The following is a 7,505-nucleotide window of genomic DNA, read 5'->3' on the forward strand; positions in this document are numbered from 1 at the left end:
TGACAGTCCAATAAAGGGCTTTAGACTTCATTAAAGTAGTCCTGTAAGTACTGTTTGTAATTATAAGGAAAGATCTCTGTGCTTTTCAGTGCTGTGACATGCCTACATATCAAAGCCTTTTCACGAGCAGACTGTGTTGGCATTTGGACTGGCTTTTTAGAATGAAACCAGGGCTTTCAGCGAATAATCCGATAAGAGACATCTGAGAGTCAGCAGAAGTAAAAGCACTGCCTCTGCTTCTTGCAAAATCCTAATAGTGCAGCCCTAAAAACAAAGTTGAACCTTCCCCAAAACGCTGAGAAATACAAACGCTGAGAAGTTACAGACACACATAGATCAGCACTAGTTTACCTTCTGTGGGTCAACGGGCTTTGCAAATTCCCTGAAACGTCTGTCAGTGGCAGGTCTGTGAGTAACGTCCCTCAAGAAAATTCTAAGTTCACGCAAGGTATCCTCCTCTTCCTCCTCCAGCATCCCTACTTCTTCCTCTTGTGGCTTCTGAGGCTCAGCTGGTGGTGCTACAGGCAGGACTTCCAATGTCCGATCAACTTCAATTAATCAGGAAAAATTAGCCAATTTACAGTACTCAAATACAAGCATATGACAAAATTACTGACAGAAAATGACCACCAAAGCAAATCCCAAAGAGCTAGTAACTTCGATAGGAAAGTTTTAGATGTACTTCTTATATCCTCCTCACCTGTTTTCTTTACAGGAGGCTTAGCCACTTGATTTAGAATTAGGTCCTCAAAAAAAGCTGCTCTCTCTGCCCTACCAGGCAACTCAATATTGCACACTTCTCCAAATTCCTTATTAAATAATTTTTGGATCTAAAGCAGAAGGAGGAAAGACATTTCAGATTTAAGGCCACAAAAACTCATCTTCTATTCCAAAAAGATGAGTACCTTTTAAAATGAATAATAACCTGAAGAACACAAACTGAAAAAAGTTATCTTCCTGGCCTTAAATGGCTACATTTTCACAGGCTGGCACGGCAAATTCAAATATCACCTTTAAGAATCACCTGTAGAATTAAATCTTGGTGAAGGGATTGTACGCTACACTGATAAAGTAATGGCTTTCACCACATCCAACATCGCTTCCTTTGTATTTACTTGCCTTGCTGCATCCTTTACTTAGAACCTTTATGGCTATAGAGGGAAGAGAAAGGCTTCAGCAGACAAGTGAGGGCTTTTTGCTGAGTTTTTATTTCTCTACCAAAAGGTGTCTGAAGTAGCTAGTACCTCTACATCTTCCTCCATTTTCAATTTCTAGTATTAAAAGGTAGGTAAGGAATTTCACTACTTATTTTAGAAGGAATTTAGAACCTGTACAAAAACTTCTGTGGGAACTCAAGCACTTTCAAAGCAGTTGATAATAAACACATCTAGGTAAGACCTGTTCTCTTCCCCCAGTAACTGAGACAAAATAATCGGAATGAGAACAGCATGTTCCTGTTTTGGGCACCTTCCCTTAATGTAAACTCTCAGAAGTCAATGAAGTTCTGCATGTACTTTTACTACAGTTTATTTAGGAATACAACTAGAATTCCATTCCAAAGTTACTTGAGCAGAAATTGGAACTCAGCTTTCCAGCTTGGAAAGCTTTGGCCTATATGAAGAAAGAAACTGATTTTTTTTTTTTTTTAATCAAACTGTTTCAATTCTCTACTAAATTGCATTATTAGCAGTTTACCCAACATAGCATGGAATGGCAGACTGTCAGAAGAAATCTCTTCAGTAAAAACATCTTCTTGTCATTTCAAGCACTGCATATTCTTGACTGAACCACTTTGTAGCCACCAGAATTATTGTATTAATTTATTATTTGCATGCATGAGAAGGGGGTGAAAGTCACTTGCTTGACTCAGAAAAAACCTTAAGCAGATGCTTTCACAGTATTCTTTTTCTCTAAGCAAATTTTAAGTGATTTGTTAGGGTGCCTGAGTAATAACAGTAGGCATTTAAGAAAGCGCAGCATTTTGATGCTGAAAGCATTCATAAATTACAAGACACTGAAGAAATAGTAAGAAAAGTATTGACAAATACCTCTTCTGGGAGATCTGAGTGACGTACATCAGACGTAGCAAGCAGCAAAACAGGCGAAAATGCTGGAAGAGTTAGAGTTAGAAAAGTAAGTTTCAAGGCAGGTCCAACGTTGTCCCACCATAAATGGATATCTGGGACATAAATTATGCTTGGTGCTGTCTTCTGAGCATTTCGGATCAGCTAGTGAAAAGGAAAGCTTGGGTAAGAAAACTAAAACACGTAGAATAACCTGTTAATACATAGCTACATAGCCACCTGACTGCCCCATGAAAGGAAACTATGTGAACAGAGTGGCAAGCATCCTTTCACATAAGGAATTTCTCTGTGCACCCTTTCAGATTACCAGTATTCGAAGAACTCTAGTCAGAAGATGGGAAGGATATATTCAGGCAGTGGCTAGACACCGTAGCTATATGGCCACAGCCACAATCATCGCATAACAAAGAAAGGAAATGTCCCTCTTATGGGACACATCAGTATTCAGTCGTGTAACATGTCTGTCCTTACTTGTATGGCTCTCAAATGTTCCCACTAAAGGTAAAAATATTTAAAGGTAGTGATGCCAAACAATAAAATGGATTTCCTGCCTAAAAGTAAAACCACCAGATCTGTTTATTTTTTCTAGTTAAAACCACATCAGCGTGCAAATGAAGTGTTTAGTGAATGTTAATGCTTTTATTGCACATACTGCAACGGCACAAGCTGTGTATGTCCGTGTGAAAACAAAATAAACAGAAGCCCCAAACCTTGGTTGCCTTACTAATACAATTTAGAAGAAGGCTACAAAAAGTAGCCGACATGCAGTCTGATACAGAGCCATCTACTGGGAGCACACAGTCTTCGGAGGCAATGAGAACTACTTTCTGGATCCCAGGGAGATGAGCAGCATTTCTTTCCACAAAGAGATGTTTATTAGCAACACCGCCCAGCTTCCTGAGCTGCTAGCAACATCATCACTGTAAAATTGGGTATGGAAAATGTGGACATGTACAACATCCAGATTGTTTGTGGTTTTGTCTAAAAGAAAAGGGGATTTTCAGACAGAAGCAAACATCCCAGCACATTAAAACAACGCCACCTCCATTACCAATGAATTTTGCTCACCTTACTTGCAACTCGATTGATCCTTTACATACAGTCAGTGAATCCGATGAGAATAAAAAGAAAAAAGGTACCTGTCTGCAGATCTCTTCTGGCGGTGCAACGTTTGTAAGCAGAACAGAAAGGTCCAGGGTGTGAACGGGAAACTTCTCCAAAGCGTGCAACACCACGGGTGCCACGTAAGAAACCTGGCCGTACCCTTCTTTTCCTACTATTAGCAGACGGGGCCGGCGTGATGTTGGTTCGCAGAAAGCACTCCTAGAACAAGAGTTAAGAAAACAAGTTTATAAATGAGGTGCTGAATAGACACACACAGATGTTCCAAGTAATTTTCCTATAGACTTACTTTTCCATCCCCAAATAATCCAAATGGTAGCGGTACATTAAATACATGTAAGATTTCCAGTTAAGTTATTCAGTCATTCCAATTGTTTCATCTTCTTCCCTTGTGTTGCCTATTCTTTACTGAACCAAGACTGCAAATTAATATCCCTGCAATCTTGCTTTACTACTAGGAAATAAATTTGTGAGGAGCATTTGTTTCCCCACTACAATCAGGCTGTACCTTTGCTGGCTTAAATCAAAGATGCTAGAGACTTCGCCTTGCTCTAGAGGACAGAAAATCTTCTGGACAGCACAGCAATAGAAACTGAGAAAAATAACTGATCCAGCTGTGACAACATGATCTAACTTTCCAACAGTGGGCTTGCATGACTTCCATACTAAAATACCACAAGATTAACACAACTTGGTGGCTTAACAAATAAAGACACCATTCAGATTTTTCTCAAGGTGTTTTAACAAGCCATTTCTCAGTTTTCTTTCTGCTACATAATTCACCATTGGTTTAAGAATCCTGGAAAACAGAAGGGCAAAAGGTGGCAACACAAACCCATAAAGTTGGGGTATTTTTAGCTAAAAGGACAGACAGGACATTTATGTGGTCTTGAGTCTTTCAAAGAATGCCATGGATTAAGTCAACGTGTTCTGGTAGTCTACGGATCACTTTGGCTTAGGAAGAGAAGCCTGGGCTTTTCAATTTGGTCATTCAGAGCAACTTCATTACCACTTTAGTCCCTTCACCCTTTCTCCTTGTGAATACCAAGCACCCCTTCAACACACAAACTTGATGTTACCCCTTCGTCTACCACCCCTCGCACTTTTAACAGCTGGAACTGTTTACAAAGACTCAGCAGTCCTGAGAATTTAAACATAACAGGGATCTATCTTTCTTTACCTGCTGAAACAGAGGCGTTTTTTCTCTGGTCTGTCAGGCATTCCATCTTTTAATTCATCTCCAGAAACCAAGGATGCATCGTCATCACTGTCGAACATATCATCTTTTAAAATAGGATTTAAATTGTCTGAAAGACAAAAGAGGTTTGTTAACTTTCCTGAATAGCCTTTGTCTCGTTCTCTTACATGAATACAGCTTCTAAATCAGTGCCAAAACCCTTTCTTCATTTGAGAGCACACACTGAAAGCTATTTCCTAGAGTTCATCCCACCACAGATCTAAGGAGATGGCACAAGGCCCTACAAAGCTGTACTAAGTCCCACTGATGTGTACGTATAAGGTACGCTACTCTTGGTGATTTTTTTCTTCCCCTTAGAATAAAGGAGATTACAAACAATTTCCGCAGTTGCTAAATAGCTAAAAAACAAACAAACAAACAAACAAACAAACAAACAAAAACAACAACAACAAAAAAAAACAAACAAAAAAACAAGACCATTTCTTTCTGGAGGAGGTTCCCACAATGAAAGCACGGGGATTAAGGATGTGATGGCCACAGAATTCCATTCATCTAGTAAATATCAGTGCTAATTGATCTCACGTGCACATGTATAGTACGATCTACAAACATTTAAATTAGGAGACTGGTTAAAAATGATGATAGCTAAAACAATATTTAGCTTAGACCAGTTATACTTGTATCCTGGTCCCGACATTCTTCAGAAAGGAATTAGAAACATTGACCTAGAAATGCTTCCCCTCCAAATATCTGAGTTTTGATTTTTTAAAGAAAAATAGGTGCCTTATACTTCAAACCTCAAGTCAACCTCTACAAATGCTAATTATCTTAGCTGCCGTCAGAAGCAGGATGCTTCAGTAGAGAACGCATCGTCCTTTACTGTGTATTGAGTCATTCAGGGCTTCCATTTGGCATTTCAGTTTCGAATCCAGAATAAAACCTATGCGTTATCTTCCAGACATGCCCAAAAGAAAGACATGCACATGCAAATAATAAAATTCTACCATCATTATGTCTGAAAGGTTTAAGTTGATTGCACAAACCACAAGTTTTTGCTTTAGCAGAATTATAAAGAAGTGGATGCTGTGGTTATACCTTGCTGTCGGTCCTCCTTTAGTGCGAGCTGTGCATGCGGGAAGATCTTCTGCACAACTTGTAAAATATTCGCTCCTGATCTTTTAAAAAGTGGCTTGAAAATGGGTGATAGTGCTTGTCCGGGTGAAGCCACGATCCTGTTTGATGCCGGAACAACCTTCTTCAGAGCCATGAAAAAGTCCTTTGCTTTTATTTTAATAGAATTAACGTCTAGTAGCAACTTCTCCCTACTTGCATAAATCTGAGGATAGCATCGACGTAGAGAGCACAGCGCAGCTTCAGTACATAAAGATTTGATATCTGCACCACAGTATCCTAACAAACAAAAATCAAACGTTACATCAGTCAAGGCCCAGGTTTACAACATGCAACATTTAAACAATTTGTAATGCCAAAACCAAACAGGTTAACAGGGAATTCAAAGTGCTACCGCTCTGCAGGGAAGTTTCATGTTGCTCACTGCCTGATACCCTGCGCTTATGCAGCTGAAGCAGACTCCTCATCAAAAACTATACTCTTGAGGAAGATGCCCCAGAACCATTTAACGTTTTCAGACAACAGAAAGAACGACAACAAAGAGTAAATAGATGAAAGCATCTAACTCTGATTGCTATGAAGGCGTGCCAGCTGCCTCGTTGACTAGTTGTGCAGCAAGGCACAAGAGCTTGGGTACTGCCTGGTACAAGCTAAGGTTCTTTACAACTTGCTCACAAGCAAGAATCCATTTTGGTTTCAGTCTTACCAATGCATTTCTCAGCTAGTTCATCAAGCAACATGTCCGGTGGCTTAGGGGTCCAGTCACGAGTATGAATCTTGAAAATTTCTTTTCTAGCCTGGAAGCAAAATCATTGCGTTTTAGCTTGCCCCAAGTTTTCCTTAAAAATACCAACAAGAAACAAACAAACCAAAAAGCAAACAAACAAACAAACAAACAAGCAGTCCTCCCTGAAAACCCCTCATCTATTAATACACTTTTCTTACTTGCTCAACTTTCAAGTATTTTACAGTTATTTAATATACACTCTGCATTTTCAACCAGGAAATTGAATATTTCTTATTTGTTATACTGAACTTTTTCTAGGAACCTACAATGAAAGAAAAGGCATTTATAGCTTCAATAACAAGTTTCCAAACTACGAGACCTAATGACCCAGAGGAAAATACTGTAATGAAAAATTTATCCAGAAACATTTCTTTGTTGTCCAAAAATCTTCTCTAAAACTTAGCAAGCTTTCATTGTGACAGTCTCATTACTTCATCACATTTGCTTTTCAGTCAGTAAATGCACAGAAAGCACTTCTGGCACAATGCTTCAAATTGCTACAATTACTATAAAGAAGAAAATAATTATGACTCAAACTACTACCACTGATCCGGGGCACAATCAAATGCAAACACGTCCCCTATTCATTCAGAAGTGAAGGATTGAGACCAAAAACACAACTTCATGATGAAAACGCCCAAGTGGACTAAATAATTAAGCAAACAGGTACAACTTTGCAGTGTCTCCACATATCACTCTTTTGTTCAAGTTGTCAATTATTTTTTTTTCCTATAAAGTTGGACTTTGCCATGGTAGAACTAACGTTGAATTTAAGTTCTCACCTCTTTATTTGGCAAGTTGAAGAGGAACTCTCTGCCAAAGCGTCCTGGTCTTCGTAAAGCAGGATCTATAGAATCCAGTCTGTTGGTAGCTCCGATTACCACGATCTCCCCTCTGTTATCTGTGCCATCCATAAGCGTCAGAAGAGTTGAAACAATGGAACTAATAGAAAAATATAGTTTTTATTTACTGGTTCAGTAAATTTTGTTACATTCCACATGACTTTCTTGATGCCGGAACAACCTTCTTCCTAGTAGTCATTCAAAAGTGGGAAAAAAATAGTCTACCAAGTCGGGTTTTTTTTTTTGGTTTGATAATACATCTGCAGACTGGTAAGTCATCAAGCACTTCAAGACTGTTTGATATAATCTCTACAGGAGGAACAGCCAGTGTTGGAAATGAA

The 7,505-nt window shown here is 39.0% G+C and overlaps 1 long non-coding RNA gene across 1 annotated transcript; it reads right to left on the reverse strand.

The window, feature by feature from the left end:
• Positions 1-354: 354 nt before the first annotated feature.
• LOC139999087 (uncharacterized) lies at positions 355-2,585 on the reverse strand. The gene is made up of 3 exons (XR_011804131.1): positions 2,049-2,585; positions 701-830; positions 355-548 (listed from the first exon to the last, which is right to left on the reverse strand). It is a non-coding gene; the product is annotated as an uncharacterized lncRNA (long non-coding RNA).
• Between the last annotated feature and the right edge of the window lie 4,920 nt (positions 2,586-7,505).

This window comes from Anas platyrhynchos, chromosome 19, assembly GCF_047663525.1.
Source record: "Anas platyrhynchos isolate ZD024472 breed Pekin duck chromosome 19, IASCAAS_PekinDuck_T2T, whole genome shotgun sequence".
NCBI lineage: Eukaryota > Metazoa > Chordata > Aves > Anseriformes > Anatidae > Anas > Anas platyrhynchos.